The 21193-nt window shown below is 43.2% G+C and overlaps 1 pseudogene; it reads left to right on the forward strand.

The window, feature by feature from the left end:
* Positions 1 to 20751, forward strand: part of LOC144790767 (E3 ubiquitin-protein ligase makorin-1 pseudogene) — a 33388-nt pseudogene extending 12637 nt beyond the window's left edge.
* The last annotated feature ends 442 nt before the right edge of the window (positions 20752 to 21193 follow it).

Below are 21193 nucleotides of genomic sequence, written 5' to 3' on the forward strand. Positions count from 1 at the left end.
AGTCTAGTTCCAAACTTCAAAGGATTATCGATTACGATATTTCTCGTGAATACACGAGTCCTTCGGTTATGGTGCTTGCAAGTACCAATACAAAACCTTTTGTATCCCAAAGATACCACAAAGTAAGTCCAACTAAGGACTGGGAGACGCTCCACTTATACTTAACTGAAAATATCGATGACGTCACCAGAAGACTCGTCTCAGTGTTTCGCTCTACCAAAAACTTCAAGGGTCCAAATCAGGGCGATAGCCAGGGCAGCAGTCCTTGTAGCCGTCGGGAAGCGGGGAACCTCGCAGCAAAGACCTTCGGACCACGTCGACATGCAGGGGTCGATGAGGTGGTTGGCCGTCCTCCGGAATTTCCACACGAAGCTCCTCACGATCTTCTGGCTGACTGGTACCACTGGAATTGCCCCAAACGTTGGGCACCAACTGAGGTACTGGGTTTTTAAGAACCAGCACAGAACCGGTAACCCAGCGGTGCCAGGGAATCAACACCCAGAGACCTCGGGTTCTTCCTGATCCAGACCTACAGAAACTTCAGAGTCTTCTAGGTGAAGTCAAAGATTAGTTTATTGGCTGCAACCAAGGTAACAGGTGTCCTAGAAGTACAATACGGGTATGTTCTCAGGAGACTGCACACTTTTACAAAGTCAGGCTTCTCTTTTTATACACGATTCTAGGCCCTAGGCAAAACATTCTTGGTTGTAAAGTAAATAGTTAACATATTCTGGTTCAAAGAAAAAGCAGAGTCATGATGACATGTCCATATTTCACTTCGTGCTGCCGACAACAAATCATTTGGCAAGGCCCAACATTTCATCAGATATCACAAGTCCCCTAATAAAAACGGGCACCTCCCCACCATAAAGTAAGTGAAGCAAAAGAGTGGAGATAGATGTGAGCGAGATATGGCAGGTGTGCGCGCTGAAATGGTTTTATGGTTTGTTGAGCCTAGATGCTATCTTGCTCGGCCACTGGGAGGGAACTGACCTAACGAGTTCGGCCTGGGGCAATGGTTCCAACTTGTACTGAGGTCAGGGAAAAGTCGATTAAGGAGTATGTGTCCTTGTGAATCAAATTCAACTGGATTAAGGCCTATGTAAAGGGCAACATATAAATGGGAGCCAAGGGTTCAGAATGTAAATGACGATTTCGAGGTGAAATCGTCACTCGAGTATGCTGAAAATACATGTACATGATGTACTCGTCATTCTCGGTCTTTTGATACCAAATTCGTCATCTTTCGACGAAGTTTTATTTCTCGAGTTCAGTATAATTATACGAATCCAGATTTTCAGAACCTCAATGCCGTACAGTCTAGCCAGACACACGCCTACCTCAGCAGACACCAGCCAAACCAGATAGATCAATGCTCAATGACCATATGCATACTATTGACACAAGTATGTAAGGAAATGAAAGGTTTGCCCACTAACTACTTCTTTGGCACTTTATTTCAGTGCACACTAATATGTAAGATCTACCTACTATAATTTGATGTCTTGCACTGCTTCTAAGTGCTGATCTTCAGCCCACTTGAGTCCTCTGTATTGGAACTCTCTACCACCAGATATTTGCACAACCCCCCTTCCGAGTGTTTATGTGTTTCTACTCCATTTTACATCGTCTTGTGTCCCTTTTTACTTACACTCTTTGAGTCTATCATCAACCATGAGTCTTCCTTCCTCTAGCACCTGAATTGTAGCCTTGTAATACCATTTTCTCCCAACTCTTTCCTCATCAGTTGCATAGTATCAGTCCTTAATCTTGCTCCCCTGCTTATGAAACAAACATCAACCGGAGAACTTTTGTCAAAGATAATCACTTCAGTTTCACTCATGACAATGAAGAACATGGCCTTTTTCCTTCACCGCCATGTAATCTTCACTGTGAGTCTTTGATTTGTACACTCAGGAATCAACTCCAGTCCTTGCATGCAGAATCAAAACATTTGTCATACAGCAGTACCAAAATCTCCCCTTTGTTTTGATGCCGATTGGTTCCTCTCCTGTTGACACCATGTCACTTCAATACTACTGTAGATATAATGAGGCTGTATGCTGACTTCTTGTTTTAACTTGCAAGCACCCCACATACAAATGTCTTTGTGTTCACCTGTTCACACAACACAGAGACAAACACTCATGGTGAATTAGCAACCCAGCACAAAATTAACAAAACAGCATGAGCTCACCTGAGTGCACCCAAAAAATTTTCTCTGCTTCTGTCATACCCAGTCTGAACCGCCTACCATGAACCAGTTATACCCTGATTACATGTTTGCTTTTCCTCTTAAACAACAGACAACATTTACACAATGAAATGATGTCTAGGAGACAGATAATTAGGATAATGGTGTTAGACTGCCATCTGTACATTTGGATCCACGTTAATAGTGAAAAGATGTGGGTTTCAGATGACAGACAATAGCTATTTATTCAATTTTTATTAACTCTTCTTCAGTGACTAAATATAGAAGAAATAAGAGCAATTGAAGTGCAACAAAACTGTTTATCCTCTGACAACCATCCTGTGGCATTGCATCCCACAATGGTCGCCCTTCAACTCCTTGTTTCGTGCAGATCTTGCTGACATTCTCAGCTTCCTCAAGGCTCCTTCATTTGCAAGTGATGTTGACTATTATCAATCCCTCACTGACTTAAGGCAACTTCCCAGAAGTCCCCAAGGCAGGTCAGATCCACCAATTGCTGAAGAAGCCCAGACTGGATGAACTTGCCAACTGCTGGCCTATTGTAGACCTACCATTCCTCGACAGGATCATTAAAGAAGTAGTCTATGCACAACTCCAAGATCATGTCAGTCTATTCTTCGACTACCAATCCAGCATCAGATCACCCTGAAACAGAGGGCAGGTATATTACAGGTCACATATTATGCATTCCTGGCCACGGAAAAAAGTGATCCCTGCCTCCTGACATTGCCTGACCTGTCACCTACTTTCAATACCATCTATTATTCCTTCTTCATCCATGGCCTGTAGTCTCAAATGGTGCTTCATGGCAATGTCACTGACTGGCTCTCCTCCTTCCTATCCATCTGAGACCAGTTCATTCTCATGGGCACCTCCATGTCCCAGAAAATCCCCATAACATGTAGAGTCCCTCAGGGTCCATCTTGTTCACATGAACTGCAAACTCTACATGAAATCCCTTATGACTCACAGAAAACAGCAGCAAAGGTACAAATACCCCTATGGCACATAACCTTACTTGGAAGACTACTACAAACATCAAACAGCTCAACCAGTACTTCACCAGTCATGAATTTCACCACCTATCTATAGCTCAGCCCCACCAACACAGAATTCCTTGTAGTCACCAAGAACAACAAGCAATTATTAGTCCAAACTGGGCTCAATGACACGAACCTGGACTGATTCAAACCACAACTTTCACACAATGCCAAGTCACTTGGTGGACCATGGACACTGGCCTCACACAAAAGAAACACATTGCAAAGAAAAGCAAAATGGCCTGGCAAAATCTCTCACCTGTAGAAAGTGAAACTATTTCCCTCAGAAAAAAAGTTCAGAACTCCTGGTCAGCCCATCATACTTTCACATCTGGATTGTGACAATATGCTTTTCCATGGCCTCCATTCCTCACCGGCCTTTCTTAGGGCCATCCTACACACCACAGCACACTATCAAGGGCCTGAAGAAATATGTTTAAATCACCCATACAATAATGGCACTACACGGGCTCCAATTTCTGTTCCACACATCTTCAAACCCAGCTACATCATCTACAGAACCATAATGGCAAGCGCCCACTCTATTGGACAGGCAGGTCTGCTACCTACAGCCAGCACAAGGTGCTATCAATGTGGTGACAATACATGAAAAAAAGAAAAAAACAAGACAAGAAGCATTCTCCATGTATATGCCCAGGATCTGGAATGACATCTCTGAATTCATTAGGCCTACCCCAACTGTTTTCCATTTCCGGAAAGACCTATATATAGTTTTAGGCAACAAAAATAGCACGTACCCACACATTTACATACGTACACCTTGACTGGCCAGAGTAGAAATTCAACTATCAATACATAGAACAATCAGGTACCATACCTTTTTTCAGAAAAATCCCTCAATGCGTTCCTAATCCAGCTTGCCACTACCTCAGTATCAAGAACAACATTATATTTTTAAACACAACACCGTCACCTCATCATGCTTCTGCACTCTTCGCCTGCTTCGGAAAACCTTCAAATGGATTCCCAAGGAGGCCAGGAAGACGGTCACCCAGCACTCATCAGCAGCAGACACGACTAAGGCAACGCACTCTACACAGGCACCACCCAGAAACTCCTCAGATAATTTCAGAACGTGCAGAATGCGCAGCCAGATTGGTCCTGAACCTCCCCTACCACAGCCACCTCCCCCACCACAATCACATCTCCAAACACCTACAAGAACTCCACTGGCACCCAGCCAACAAAAGAGTCACCTTCAAACTCCCTCCACGATACTGGACCTGCATTCCTGAACCACTGGCTCTCATTCCACGCACCCACCAGACTCCTCTACCCTGCTCAACTGGCCCTGGCCACCGTCCCTCTGATCCGAAAGACCAGAACCGGGAGAAAGATCCTTCTCCTACCTCGCCACCAAATCCTGGAATGCCATGTCTCTTCACCACAGGTTCTCCCCGTCTCTGACACAACTCAGGAAGGATCCCAAGACCTGGCTCTTCGAATGAACCACAACGCCCAGTCGGACATGCAAGTCCCTGCACCCCGCCCCCTCTTCTTCCTCAGTGCCTTGAGACACTCACGGGTGAGTAGCCATGTTTAACAAGCACTGATTGATTGATAGAAACACACAGCTCACTACCATACTCCGATATTTATTTTCCAGATATTGGCTCAGTTTAAATAACAATGCAGGAAAAACTGCTGCCCATTTTCTATAATCTGCAATCTAGGCTAAGAAAAATCCAAAAGGAGCCTGTCTCCTTGCGGGGGCATAGAATTGTGTGCTTGAGCCCCGAAATGGACCCAGATGTTATTGACAGTTATTGGCAGTGGTAGACTTGCTTACCGCAGCGCGCACTTTGTTGTTCACTGATTTTAAACCCTTATACTTGTTATGTTATGTTATGTTATGATGGTTTTTATAGAGCGCACGGCTACTCAAAAAGAGTGTCCCGGCGCTTTTATTTAAGGTAGGCTGCAGTAGACTAACATAACACATTAAGAGAAAAAGTGTCACAGACAGAAAGAAAACAACAAACAAAAAAAAAACAAAAAAAAAAAAAGACCTACTGGGTAAACAACCAGGTTTGAAGGTCCTTTCTAAAAGCTAGTAGGCTAGCGGCTCCCCGAAATATAAGAGGCAGAGAGTTCCACAATTGTGGCGCCAGTAGTCCAAAGGAGCGACCTCCCAAGCGCGCTCTCTTCACTCGCGGGACAGTCGCCAAAATTTATTATTATTAAATTATTATTTAATTGCGCCGTATATCTGCGCTTGACTTTTAAATAGATTAAGATCGCGCTGCATACCTGCGCTTGCTGTTTTGTATTGGGCTGTCTGGGGGCAACATTGTAGCAGTAGCTCTTGCCTGCACAATAATAGTTGGGCTCACCTTGCACTTGGCAGGATTTAGGGCAGTCAGGCACCGACACTCATCGCTTCGCGGCGTTCAGGCCGCCATCTTGGGAGAGGGAATCTGGGGCTGCCGATTTACGGGCGCCATCTTTGTTGGGGGACTAGTTGTTTCCCTTGCACGACTCCCACATCTGGAAGAGCTCGCAGGAGCTTATTTAAACTTCGGATTCAGCCGCTGACAGGTAGACTTGCTTACCGCAGCACGCACTTTGTTGTTCACTGATTTTAAACCCTTAAAATTATTATTTAATTGCACCGTATATCTGCGCTTGACTTTTAAATAGATTAAGATCGCGCTGCATACCTGCGCTTGCTGTTTTGTATTGGGCTGTCTGGGGGCAACATTGTAGCAGTAGCTCTTACCTGCACAATAATAGTTGGGCTCACCCTGCACTTGGCAGGATTTAGGGCAGTCAGGCACCGACACTCATCGCTTCGCGGCGTTCAGGCCGCCATCTTGGGAGAGGGAATCTGGGGCTGCCGATCTACGGGCGCCATCTTTGTTGGGGGACTAGTTGTTTCCCTTGCACGACTCCCACGTGTACGGCCACTTAAGATGGATAGTCAATTAGCGTGCAGCTATGGCGCGCAGCGGGAGCGTGCCGGAGGTGCGCCAGAGGTAAGCCCGTTTGCGCCCGTTCGCGCACGGGATGCGCCGGGTGCCGGAAATGCTACCTCTTCGTCTCGAGCTGCTCTTACTTATTCCCGTGATGAACTTTTAAGCCTGAACTCCGGCACTATTCCCAGTCGCCAGCCTTATACCATCACTAGGCATCAAGAATCCTTGTCCTGTGGCTTGCTGAATGTGAGATCTCTCAGCAAGCATTTTGAAGAAATTGCGCTACTCATTGAGTTTCATGAGTTAGACGTACTCTTCATGACAGAGACTTGGACTAGAGCGAATAGCACGGTGGAATTGGGTTTAGATTGCCCTCCTAGCTACAAAATCAGACACAATCCCCGGGTGAGGGCCAGAGGAGGAGGAGTTGGGCAGATTTTCAGGGAGACACTAGATTTGTCCCAGCTCGATATTAAGGCAATTCCAGGTTGTGAACTGCTGGGTTTCTCCCTAAATGGTCAGGGAGGTGTTCTACATACTGAGCTGCTGTGCTATAGACCCCCGGCCAGTGCTCTGCCTGCTGTGTCTGAGCTTATTGATCTTATTCATGATCTATCTAACTCCCACACAAGGTTTATGGTGTTGGGGGATTTTAATCTGTGGCCGGATGGAACGACTGACTCAGCTTTTAAAGATTGGGTCCAGGCCTGCCGCAACATCCAGCTGCAATCAACAACACACATGCCAATACTGGAAATGATTTACAATTTTTTTAGGCATCCCTATATGAAAAAAACATATTGGTCCGTTTTTTATAATGTCACTAGTTTGTTTATTTATTTATTTCACTAGTCACTTTAACTTTTTGTTTCTGAAAAATAACTTTTTTTAGGTGCATATACAACAATATACAATAAAACATAAATTACAAAAAGATATAATCACTGTACATATTTACAACACATCCAACAACCACTATTGACTAGTCCATTCATCACACATTCACACACGTATATATATATATAACAAAAAACATATAATATGGCCCTTTGCCAAAACAAAATGTATCAATAAACAATTTTATGAACCTTATTACATATCCTAATGTGACTATGTTACATGAAATTATATAATAAGAAGTAAATTTCTTTTTATCCTAGCACAGTCCTTCTAGCCTTATTATTGACTCAGGGCCAATTAAGGTCGACGCGTTTCGAACCCCCTGGTTGCGGGGTTCTCCTCAGGACCAAAGAGTTCTTTTGTCTACGGAAATGCAATCCCTTTGGAGGTTATAAGATGTTCTCATTCAGCTGGTGTGAAGACGCTTATTCACGCGTTGGTGGGGCTCCTAGTGCCCGGTCTTACACAAACTGTACCCTCGTCGGGCTGATAGATCGCTGGCGGTGCTCGAGTCACCTGGCGATTTTGAACGCTCGATATTCTCTCAGTAAACAATCCGGCTTACTAATAATAAGGCTAGAAGGACTGTGCTAGGATAAAAAGAAATGTAGTTCTTATTATATAATTTCATGTAACATAGTCACATTAGGATATGTAATAAGGTTCATAAAATTGTTTATTGATACATTTTGTTTTGGCAAAGGGCCATATTATATGTTTTTTGTTATATATATACGTGTGTGAATGTGTGATGAATGGACTAGTCAATAGTGGTTGTTGGATGTGTTGTAAATATGTACAGTGATTATATCTTTTTGTAATTGATGTTTTATTGTATATTGTTGTATATGCACATAAAAAAAGTTATTTTTCAGAAACAAAAAGTTAAAGTGACTAGTGAAATAAATAAATAAACAAACTAGTGACGTTATAAAAAACGGACCGATATGTTTTTTTCATATAGTGATGCCTAAAAAAATAGTAAATCATTTCCAGTATTGGCATTTGTGTTGTTGATTGCTTACATTTGACTTAGCCTTGCTGGGTGAAGAGTCAAGACCCTGTGTTGTTCATAGCAACATCCAGCTGCAGCAGCTAGTACTCTCTCAGACCCATTTAAAGGGTCACGTCTTAGACTTGATCTTTGCAGACGTATGCCAAGTGACCATATGGAATATCCTACCCCAGTGTTGGACGGATCATGCGCTTGTCCATTTTTCCCTCTCACTTTCTGCCGCCTCAGCGAAGAAAGGCAGTTTAGGAGTCACTAAGGTGGGTAGACAATGGTCTACACTCCTTAACCAGTCAACTCTGCCTACTCTGCTTCCGGATGGCTTCACCTTGGGAAATAGTGTGGATGTGAGCTATGAGACCCTCAGCCAGCGAATTTTGGCCTCATTGGACTCATTGGCCCCGCTGCGTAAAACTAGAGCTAGGACCAAACACGCCATGCCGTGGTTCTCATGGGAACTTCTTCAGCGTAAACTCCAGTGCAACGGGCTGAGCGTGCCTGGAGAAAGCAGTACCTTGAATCAGATAGAGCTCTTTTTAAACAGGCACTGGCGATCTATAAAGCCCAGATTAGACGTGCCAATGCCAGATTCTTAGAGGAATCGTTATTGTCAGCCGCGAACAAGTCTCAGGCCTTATTCAAGATCGTCAAAGATTTGGCGCGTCCTGCTTGCATTGCAAATGATATTCCTGCCTCTCAATCTTTATGTGACTTGTTGGCACAGGCCTTTGAGGACAAGATTGCTACCATCCTGAGCAATCTTGCTACACCGCCAGGTTCTGACTCTCAGTCCCTGCCTAATCTCACTTCGACTTCTATCACAGAGAGAGATGCTAGGCTAGTCCGGCTGAACAGTTTTCCCCTGCCGTCCTTTGAGGATTTTTGTGCACTGGCTAACGGTGTCTCTTCGGGCTCGCCGTTTGATCCACTTCCACGTACATTTTGGAAACTGTTCCGTGAAGAGCTTTTCCCCCCACTTTTTTCCATCTGTTGTCAGTCCCTCAGGTCTGCACGAGTCCCGGATTGCTGGAAGCTGGCGGTGGTCTCTCCACTCCTGAAGAAGGAAACTTTGGATCCCACCTGCTCAGCAAATTATAGGCCTATTTCTTTACTTCCATTTCCAATTAAAATTTTGAGAAATTGGCCACAAAACATCTTTCCAGCTTCTTAGAGACCAATGCTTGCTTGGACGTGGCTCAATTTGGTTTTAGACCAGCCCATGGGACGGAGTCAGCATTGGTGACGGTTTTGGATGATCTTCGGACGCGTGAAGACCAAGGTCGACCAGCATTTTGAGTGCTGCTCGACATGTCGGCCGCGTTCGACACGGTCAGCCACACGATCTTGATCAGGAGACTGGAGGAAGTGGGGGTGTCTGGCTTGGCCCTTGACTGGTTGGTGTCTTACCTTGGTAATAGGCACCAGGTGGTGGCCCTGCCACCCTTCAAATCTAACATCAGAAGGAGTGGGCAGGGCGTGCCTCAGGGGTCGGCCATAAACCCGATTTATTCAATCTTTACCTCCGTCCCCTGATCAAGCTGATAAAATCTTTCGGCATAGCAGTCACCAATTACGCTGACGACACCCAACTTATCTTCTCGTTTGAGGGAAAGGAGGCTGTGTCACAAGAGATCTTTCACCGTTGCATGACTACTACGGCGGAATGGTTGAGCCACAACTCCTTGCAATTTAACAGCTCCAAAACCGAGGTGTTGCACTGTTCAATGGATCGTACCCCTAGGCCTCTTCCACAGGATTTATGGCCTCCTTCTTTTCAGGGCACTAGTTTACCAGCTGAATCCATTCGGAACCTGGGGGTGATGTTCGGTTCCAACCTGCAGCTGGACATGTCCGTGAATAAAACGGTGGCCACCTGTATGGCACTGCTTCGTACGCTGCGGAAGATTCTACCCCTGCTCCCGGTGCAGGCTAGGCCAGAGGTAGTAAGTAGGCTTGATGACTGTAACGCACTACTTCTGGGGGTGCCTACGACTTTGGTGGGAAAGCTGCAGCGTGTACAGAACTTTGCTGCCAAACTGGCCTTTTCGCGCTGACGTTCTGACTCATCTGCTATGGCACTTAGGGATCTTCACTGACTGCCAGTCCTTCAGCGGATTGATTTCAAAGCCCTCTGTTTGGTATTTAGGGCCCTTCATGGACAGGGTCCGTCTCCACTGCAGGACTTGTTTTCCTGGTACACCCCGTCCAGATCTCTCCGCTCGGCCTCAGCTTGCTTGGTAGTAGTTCCCAAGATTCTGAGGACCCGGATGGGAGGTCGGTCTTTCAGGTTCACCGCAGCGAGACTGTGGAACTCTCTACCGCTGTGCGTGAGAAGTATGGGTGATCTCCCTTCTTTCAAGAAAGCTCTAAAAACACACCTCTTTCCTAGAACAATGTAAGCTGGGCAGTAGCTGGAAACATTGTGTATGGATTACAAAAGTCTGAAGCGCCAGGATACCCGTTGGGTGACAGCCATTGCGCTATACAAGTATGCCAATACATACATACATACATACATACATACATACATTTGGACCTTTCTTAGCCTTAGAAAAAGTACAGCATCACCTTTCTCCTCGTTGGTGTACAGAAGGGTGTGTCTGTGCCCCAGCAAGGAGTCAGACTCTATTTGCCTTTTTACTATGGCTGCCTCTGCACAGAAAAAAAGAAACAGGTGAATCACTGTGTTTAAGTGCTCTCCACTGTCTGCAGCCCATGCACTACCTCTCCAAGTAATGGATTGTTCTACAGAAAGATCATATTGAGGTCATATTAAGAACTGGATACCATCAGTGTTAACTGTCTGGACATCTCGTATCATCGGTGCCTAAAACAAATAGCACATGAAATGCTGAAAGAGAATGCAGGCTTTGGCTCAGCTCCTTTCAGCTATCAGCTTTCTTTGCTTTCATGGCCATTCTTCCAATTGTGTTCCAGTCAGGTTTTGGGGTTAGGTATCAGGTGAGATTTTGTTAGACATTTTAATTCTTGTTTTTTTTTGTTTGGGAAGTGCCTGCTATTTGGGTGACTGGATATGTCATAAATACACAGTACTATTCACTAACAAACAACTATTGTGCACTGATTAGTTTTACTCTACTGTTATGATAACATGTTGGAATTACTGGCTTTTGGTTCACACACTAAAAACGGGTATGCTTTCTTCAGAAGCACTCAATATATTGGGCCTTTCTCAAAATGATCTCCTATATAATACTTTGCTTGCCATGCCTTATAGGGTCAAACAAATTTCCCCTTCTACCTTCTTTTCATAACACACTTTTTTAGGGGTGCTGAGTAACTCTGCTTATGGAGTTTTTCATCAAAGGCATCCTACTTCCAGCTTCTGTATTGTGACCCAATATGTTGTGTTATTAAATGATTTTCTTTTTAGAACAGAAATTGTGCAGTGCACACAAAAACGCTCAACATTCACCAAATGATCCCCTAACAAAAAAACAGATCTATTAGCTTTGCCAGTATATATTTTGTATTGAAGTGCACGGCTATGGTATCACCCCTACCAGAATCTGTAAGTTGTAAGGCACATTAACCCTTTGGCTCATTGATACACAGCAAAGTAAGAAATAGACAATGACATAGAAAACACTGTTAAAATAGAACAAACAAGTTGCATGGAATGTGTTGTTGCTCGCAAACAGAATTGCACCCATTTTCACCAGTTCAATATAAGAAATAATCAGTAAGTCAGAAAATCTTTATTATTTAGAGATTCATCAATTACACAATAAATACACATTTTTTCGAAATTTGTATAGAGAAGATTGCCTAGCATCGGACTCCTAGGTTGATAGTTGGCTAACTCTAGACCCATTTTTAAAACTTACTCAAGACAAAGTACAACATCTAAATAAGGAAATAAGTCTTAAGGAAGTTCTTGAAGCAATTAAACATTTTTAAAAAAGGGGAAAGCGCCAGGCCCAGGTGGTATCCCATCTGAGATATATAAGGCCTTAGCGGAAGAAATAGCTCCTGAGCTGACCTCCTTATTTAATCTTATATATGTGGATAAAATCCCTACACCTGACACGTGGAATGACGCTACAAATTACATTAATTGTTAAACCTAATAAAAAACCTAATAAATGTGAACCATATCGGCCGATTTCACTACTCAACATTGACTACATGCTGTTTACAAGCATTCTGGCCAAAAGATTGGGTGTAGTGTTGCAGAGCAGATCAACACCCCCCAAAAGGGATTTATGGCAAATAGACACCTACATGAGCTTGTACATGATTTGGTATGTGCAATCGACCTAGCCACTGACAAACAACTTCCTTTAGGTATAATGACGGTAGATGACGCCAATGCATTCAATAGAGTGAGCTAGCCCTTTCTATTCAAAGTTCTAAAACTCAATAGAGGAGGGAATAATTTTTTACATGAAATCCAAAATATATACAGATCCCTTAAGGCAAGAATCCTGGTTAATGGCACTCTAACACCTGTGGTGGAGATAGGTAGAGGAACCAGGCAGGTTGCCCCCTATCCCCACTACTTTTTAACCTATATATTGAACCCTTAGCCAGGAGAATCAGGCAGGAACAGAGAATCGTACCATTTCAGTGTCAAGAATGGATGAAGAAAGGGGCCTTATATGCAGATGATCTAATGATCTACACAATAGACCTCATAGGGGCTTATCCCATCATCATGGATATTCTAATAGATTTCGGGAAAGTTTTGGGATATTCAGTCAACGAAGAGAAGACCAAGATCATGGCATGGAATATACCACTAGACATTACTCTGAAAAAACAAGAGAAGATGGAGATCAGATATTTAGTTGTGCAGGTGACGCAAGATATAGATATCATGGCAGAAATAAACTGGGTTAAAATCCCGTAAGAAACCAGAAAGCGCCTAAAACTATGGTCCCACCTCCCCTTATCAATCATCAGCAGAACTAACCTCATCAAGATGATGCTCTTTCCAAAATGTACTTTCCTGTTTAATGCGTTACCACTGCATTTTGAGGGAAAATGGATGACAAAGTTACAGGATGAAGTGGGCAGTTTTATTTGGGCAAGTAAGGCCGTTAAAATTACATGGAAGAAGTTGAGTAAAAAGAAAACAGATGGTGGGGTGGCCTTCCCATATTTTCAAATGTACTGCTGGGCTTTCCAATTAAAGCATTTTAAAACTCTGTTAACAAACAACTCTCAATTGGGGCAGTCATGTTTTGGAGCTCTCATCAAAGATTTGGCAAAACAGAGCAGTCACTTTCTCTTTAAATTTGGACACCCCAAATACTTCAAGAGCGTGCAACTCAAGGCTTTAACTGAGGAAAGTAAGCTGTGGATACAGGTTAGGAAAATCCTCAGAATTTCCTACTATTGTCATCTGGTTCTAATTTGGAAATCCTCTGGAACCCCATCATGCTTATTGGGTGCACTGGCCTTTCCACTCATCGAGGCCGGAATAGGAAAATGGGGGGACCTGTTTGGGGTAGAGAATACAATTTCATGGGAAACTAACAACACGTTATTAAGGTTTAAGTACTTGCATTTAACAAGTTGGGCACGTGAACAGCCAGAGGCAGGCTGTTCCATGGACTGGGTGAAGAAAATCTGGGACACCAATGAGCAAAAGAAAGAAATCTCAACCTGGTACTGGCTGCTGATTCAAGCAGAAGACGGCTCTAACACCCTCCCAGAAGACTGATGGAAGGAAGTACTACCGACAGTAGGTGTATCATCCTTGTGGCAAGTATCTATGGCTACCCTTTGGCCTTTGGTTAGATATGCTCCATTAAGAAAAAAATCATCAGTTTTTCCCATAGGGTATATTGGTGCCCCATGAAAACTGTCTAAAGTAGGAGATACTATCTAGCATTGCCCAAAGTGTGAGAATGAGAAAGCAGACAATATTCATATGTTTTGGCAATGCCAAGCAATTCAAGTCTACTGGCAGGATGTGGGTAAGGCTTTGACTACCCTTATGGAAAGAAGAATTGAGGTAAGCCTACCACTGATAATATCTGGGGTTTTAAAAGATGATGATCTTGTGGGAAGAGGTAGGAAGATGAAAAAACAACTCTTGCTCACCTTGATAATTATAGCACGCAGGGAAATCTGAATTATGTAGGTATCACCCGTTTCCCCCTCTTGTACAGAATGGTTTATATCAGCTTACCACATTGGCAGACTAAATTGTTTAAGTGGGTCACTAAAAAGAATATGAACCTGGAAGCCATCAGCTACATTTGTGCCCAAATCAATCACATAGTGAGACTTTCAGGTCCAAGGATTAAGACTCTCGCTTCTAGAGACAGACTGAGCGGGTGATCTCACCACCTCTCCTAATGGAGCAGAAAGGTATATCAGGAATGATTTTGCCTGGCAAGCTGCCGGCTTGGAATGTCAGAACTGCATATCAATACCTGATATTATACCTTTGCAAGTTGTCACATATGAGGACCAAAAATAAAAAATAAATACACATTGTCTGCAATGTTAAAACCCAATGGCCCCAACCTTCCACAACCTGTTCAACACATTCTTGAAACACAACCCTGTACCGAAAACCACACAGAAACAACCTAAGAGCAGAAACCCACATTGCAATTATCATCCTAATGTACTAAAAAAACCTAAAACTGCTTCTACCCCTGTACTAGAGCAATCATACTACTGACATGGAGATCAATAGACTTTAACATATTCATTAAAAATTATAAACTTTCTACCCCTAACTTATTATTTAAAATGTTGCCAAAGCACATGTTAAGTAAAAAACTTCATGTCCGAAAGTAGAGAGAGCGCCTCAAAACGATGGTACTTATATTTTAAAAAAGAGTGCTTTAAGAATCTGACATCTAACTCTGCAAAAATGCAGACAAACAAGTAATAAATGAACATTAAAGTTATTACAGCATAACCCACAAGTACAGTTAATTTTCATATCCTAAATGTGGCAACATTTCTCCTACTTTTAAAACCGAAGGTTGAACCTACCCGGAATTTTAATAGCAGCAAGCGTAAGTGGGGATTCTGCAATGCAAATATATATGGGTATACTTGCTGACTATCCTAAGACTCCATCATAGAACATGTAGAGGGTTTTGTAGTTCAATAGCATAAGTCCGCAAACATCGATTCCCTCTTACAAGCAACTTTCAAGTTCTACTTCGAAAGATGAGGTGGGACCATGGCCTTAAAATTCCCAATATTTTGTTTAGCAATAGCTTCTAATCTGTTTTTGATCCTCCTTGCCCATTTTAATTAGAGGGTAACTACTTTGGCACAGAGAACTGAAATGATTTATTCCTCCACTACTGAAAGTTTATCTCAGAAGCATATATTAGATTTATGAGGAAGAAAATTATAGTCTTATCATAGGACCCACTGTGCTTTGAGGTAACCCCAACAATCTTTTCAAACATATACCTACACATTTATCTTACATTACCTCGAAGCCGAGATACAGTAATTCTGCTGCATAGTAGGCTCTATTGGTTTATACAAAGTAAATACATGGGTCATAGAGAGTCATAGATGGCCCTCCAAATGCATTTTTTAATGTTACTAGCACTCCCATCGTGGATACTGCCTGAGCATCCGCAATTTCTCCATGAAGGGCCCAATTTTGTTCATTAATAAATGTCATCCCCTAAATACGTATAGGAGATTACCACTTCCACAACTTTGTCTCCTGATAACCACTTATACAATTCGCCTTCTTCCCATAATGTATTATTTTTCCCTTATCAAAATGTATTTGCCACAGAGTACTTACTGAATGTTTCCAATTTATTTTACAAGTCCCCTTTGGCCAGGTAAAGAATCTTCATGGAGAAGGCAAGACATTTCTCTTCACATCATTTAAGGCATTACATGTTCTAGGGAACATAGCGAATGAAGGATTTGAGATCAGAGAGAACTTGGGTGAAATCTGCAAGAAATAGAGAAAAACAACATAGGAGCAAGAACACAGCCTGTCTCAGCCCATTTTCAAGCAGGATCTTTTTTCCTAAGGCCCCGCTTAAATGTAATTCCACCGTAGCCCAATTATCTCGATGTAGGTCTTGTAGGATAACAAGAAGGTTATGGGGAATAGCCACATTCCGCAGTTCATACCACAAGATACTGCGATTCATCAGGTTGAAGGTGGAGCTAAAACCCATTTTCATTGCATTCTGACTGATGGCCCACAGGCTAAAACAGTGGTCATTTGTATAATGACCCTGTTTGAAGCCTCTTTTTTCCATGAGCACAAGATTGTTGGCTTTTATCCAATCCTTTATGGACAGTAACATTACTTTGGAATATCATTTTGCTCCCACATCGAATAGGCTAATATGGAAAAAGTTCCTGTGATCATCTAGCTTCTTTTTTTATGTATGGGCTAGATTATTGAGCCCGTTTTCCCCTTCCCATCTGTGTTATAAAATCGAAGACTTTAGTGAACAAGCTAGCCTGCCATTTTGGATTAGATTTCCAAACAATTGCTGGAAGATTGTCTGGGCAGGCTGCATTTGTTAATTTAAGGGAGGATATTAGTTTACCTAAGGATTGTTCAGAGAGTAAACCCAATAACTCCTTCCCTGGGGAAATCCACCTCCCCATCTCTGTTATCTCCTGGGCCATATAAATGTTTCTTAAATATATGACCCGAACATCTTCTGGAACCATACACCGAACGGGTTCTGTTACCTTGTCGCACACACTCTGGCAAGGAGGGTGCTAACCATCACTTCCCAATTTCCTTTGTAAAAATCTTGTTTCTTTGTTTTAATCAGGATTACATATTCCTTCTCTATGGTGTTATAACTATCTCTTTCCCTCATACCCACAGGAAAACCCTTTTTGTATTATGATAATCTCTGTTTGTAACTTGTGTCTATAGATCCAATTTTTCTCTGTTATCATATAAATACTCAAGCACAATTTAGAGTTATGATATGTGATTGCCATTTGCCAGGAGGACGAAGGTCATATTTAGAGATATTTAGAGATCTTTGCCTGCCTGCTAGGAATCTCTATACAATCAGAGATGCCAAGGCCACAGTCGCTCGTCTGAAGGCATTGACAGGTTATCGAGCAGCCTAAAGGTTTCATGGGCAGCGCAGCAAACTTCTTTTATTTTTCAAAAACAAACTCCTAAAGCAGACCACCCAGAGAGTTCCCCCCAAGGTGTGGGTGACATTTTTCTTTTTTTTCTATGTGCATTTCCTGGTGGTCCTAAACAGAAAAAAGTACATCAGAATGTTTACTCATCATAGGGTGGCTAGTCCGAGGTACTTATACTGATTGTTCCAAGTTATTTGGGCTGTCAGTGTAGGGTTTCCATGGGTGGAGTCAACAGTGGGTTCCTATGGTGGAAACATGACACTTAATAGAATAGGAAGACTGTCTGTTTGGCTGATAGGGCATCCCAACACATTTGTGGTGGAGTTCCCTCTCTGCCAATCTCTAAAGGAGACCCTAGGGTCTTTTTTTATAGGGTTTGGTGGAGAGGGAGGAACTCTGTAAACCAATGGTCCTCCCACCCAGTCAAACCTGCGTTTTCCCCACTCTTTATAGAGTCATCAAAACTACTTGGCAGTAACCCCTGACCCCTGTCTGCCACAGGAAAAATGTCATAGTGATATTTGTCCCATCCTGTGGCGGAAGAGATGACCATCAATCATTTTCCTTGTCACGTTCACCATGAAAGGCATGGCAGATACAGGTTGGGAAAATGTTAGCTGGCCCCCATGCCTAGAGAAAAAGCTCCCTGCACATCAAGAACATTTACATTTTGTTCAGAAAAAAATAAAAAAAATCCTGATTTGGGAGTTTTAGAGAGTTCCTGCTTGGTGGGGAGATAGCTGGAGACTTCAGGTGGTCCACAACCAGGATGGTGAAGTTCATGACATCTGCACCACTGGCAGGACCAGAGTGCAACCTGCTCTGGCCTAGGTAAGGCCATAAGTCAGTTGGTGACAATATTGATTCAGTTTCATAGCCATGAAGGAAAAATTAATGAGAATATTTAGAAAAGAAAACATTTTTCAAAGACACAAAATGAGCATAAACTTTACTCTGGCTACCAACACCGATGTCAGACAGCCTCACTAAATTTAACATGTATCATATCAACAATGCAGGAGCCACTTTATTATTGCCAGAGCGGCTTACTCCGGAGCGCAGTCCTCGCGATTTGATCGCGACGGCAGCTCAGCTTAGCATCATGTGACCCTAGGCAATAGCACTCTGAAACTCCTCGATGGCCCCCAGTGCCTGAATACCCTTAGAGGTGATAAGTTTGTGCTTTAAAAATATGGAATTTAATTTAATTGTATTTATAAAGTAGCAAATCACTGCTCACAAGTATAAAAACCTTTGGTATCAATAAGCAACTTTTTTTATCTTGACTTTGATCTACATGTACGTAGTAAACCTAAAATGTATTCTAACTCACATGATGGCATGGTACTCCTAATGGCATGTTTACTTTTCTTTGATTTAAGTGCATCCAGTCCCACTCTTCCTCATTGCAGTCATAAAAATCGGAATGATGAGCAAGTACGTGGAACAAGGTGGTGAGCAGGGTTTAAATCAAAATTCATCAAAGATCTTTCCAAATCAAAGTATAGGCGGTGCAAAGATGGATGAGTGAATGCCACAAAAATATTTTTTGTGGGCTTAACTAAGCTGGGCCACCTGCCACAAACCTGTAAAGTTGGAGTTATTCACTTGAAAATCGTGAATTGCATTTCTGTCCAACTAGAAACACCCTTTGTCTGTAATGGAACAAGACAACATACTTTAGATCATCTATTGATTACATGTGTGAATTCATTAATGCACTCAGCACCATACAACAACAAAAATTAACACAGCTGAGTAAAAATGCGGTTTATAATGTTACAAAATACACGACAACAGCATGCTAGGAAATATCTAGACAAACGATGGAGGGCTCTCTTTGTCTGATTTACAAACAAAGTCAATTACTTATGATGAGTGCTGGAGATTTTTTTAATTCTCCAGTGCTTTTCTTATTATTTTGTGTTTAAAATAGAAGTCTTATATTCAATGCAGTGGCTCTGGGGATACAGTCAGCAGCGGCCGCCGGCTCCTCTTCCTCTTTTACCCAGGGACCTACCACCTGCGCCATCATTCCCACTATCCCTCCGGGGGAGGCTAGACCCAGCAGGTAGCCTGCAGGTATTTCATACATGGAGTTTGCATAGAAGGTTACAACTGTGGCTCAGTGACGTGGTTAGACCTAATGTTGCCCCGTGGCAGCCCCTAAGTTTGTCTCATGGTGCAGGTGAGAGCGGGGGTGGTGGCCAACAGACAACTTGTTGGGGGGTGGGTTGGCAGCCGACAGACAACTTGTTCGCAGGGGTGGTGGTAGTCGACAGACACCAAATTGCTCACCTCCACCTGCTCAAAAAACAGAGCCTCTGGGGGGGCAGACACCCCCCCCCCCAGCTACGCCACTGCTGCAGATACTCCCACGATCTCTATAGTAGTCATCCTACAATTGACTGCAGGTACTACCAGCGAGGGTGCTGCGTCTACGGAGACCAAGATATGAACATATAAAGGACCAGGAGCTGGTACTTGATGGAAGGACTTCTGTGGATTCATCTGTCCCAGTATTGAGCCCGGTCTCATGTACTGAAGTGAGCACGACTGCAGAGCCGAGCACAACTGTGACTGAAGTGGAAAAGTCCCAACACACTGTGTCAGTGCAATGCATTGAAGACTGGGTTAACGCAGTGGATTTTGTACCCGGGCAAACCAACTGTGGACCTGCCCCAGTCACACCATATGTTCCAGAAGCTCCTGAGCAAGCAAAGGTAACGGAGGATGAGCATGACAATCTGGAGAGCAGCCCAGAGTTGGAGAAACAGCTATGCCCCTATGCAGCAGTAGGAGAATGCCAATGTGATATGTGTGGGCTGCAGGTGCTCCATCCAGTTGACACTGTTCAGAGGACAGAGCACATAAAGTGCTGCATGGAGGCACATGAGAAGGACTTGGACCTCTCTTTTTCTGTACAGTGGAGTAAGGACATGGTGTGCAGAGTTTGCATCGAAGTGGTTCATGAAAAGGTTAAACCCAGTGAGCGGCGATTTGGGATCCTCTCCAACTGCAACCACACATACTGCCTCAAGTGCATTCAAGTGGAGGAGTGCCAAGCAAGTTTTAGAGCAAGATCATTAAGACATGTCCTAGATGCCGAATCACATTTGTTGTTCTAAGTGAATACTGGATCGAGGAAAAGGAGGAAAAACAGAAACTCATCCAGAATTACAAGGAGGCCATTAGCAACAAGTCATGCCATTATTTTAATGAGGGTAGAGGGAGTTGTCCATTTGGAGGGAATTGTTTATACAAGCATGCTTATCCAGATGGACATATCAGAGAGCCACAGCCGCGGCCCAAAGCGAGTTCCTCAAGCAGGTCTCGGCCAAGCATAGGAGACGCATTTGGGAGTTCATCCACGATCGAGAGGGCAATGGTCCATTGGAGTGTGATGAATACGAGGTGGTGGCTTTTGAACTGGGAGAGATGCTCTTGATGCTTATTGCTGAGGGGGCAGACAATGACCTAACAGACTCTGAAAATGAATGGGACTTGTTCCATGAGGATCTAGATGATGAGTATTCTGATTCAGATCCATAGCATGCTGTCCCTGGAGTTTGGAATGTATGTACAGCCTGCGACAGTCGCAATTTCTTGTGGTGTTGTGGCAGTGCCAGTGTCTTTCCTAGGCAGGCCTATCAATTCCAGCTGCTAAAGTAACAATTTTTACCCAGGTCCACCTTCTCTCATCCTTTAAACAGACCATTCCTAGCCCAATATGAATGTTTCTCTGTTTCAGGAAAAATAACAAATACATCTTTAAACTATAAACTAGTACTGTGCAAGTTTTTTTCCAGTGATTTGAGCATAGTGTGCATTTTTTGTTTACCTCGTGGGGGTGTGAGTTGTGGCTTGCCCAGCTGAAAATAACAGGCGAATTTCTGGGCAATTTTGGTTTTGTTCAGTACCCAAAACTTCACTTAAGCAGTGGTTTCTATAACGCTATTCTTGTGTTCTTCAAAACAAATTCTACTGCCTAATG

The sequence above is a fragment of the Lissotriton helveticus genome, chromosome 11 (genome assembly GCF_964261635.1).
Source record: "Lissotriton helveticus chromosome 11, aLisHel1.1, whole genome shotgun sequence".
NCBI classification, from domain to species: Eukaryota; Metazoa; Chordata; class Amphibia; order Caudata; family Salamandridae; genus Lissotriton; species Lissotriton helveticus.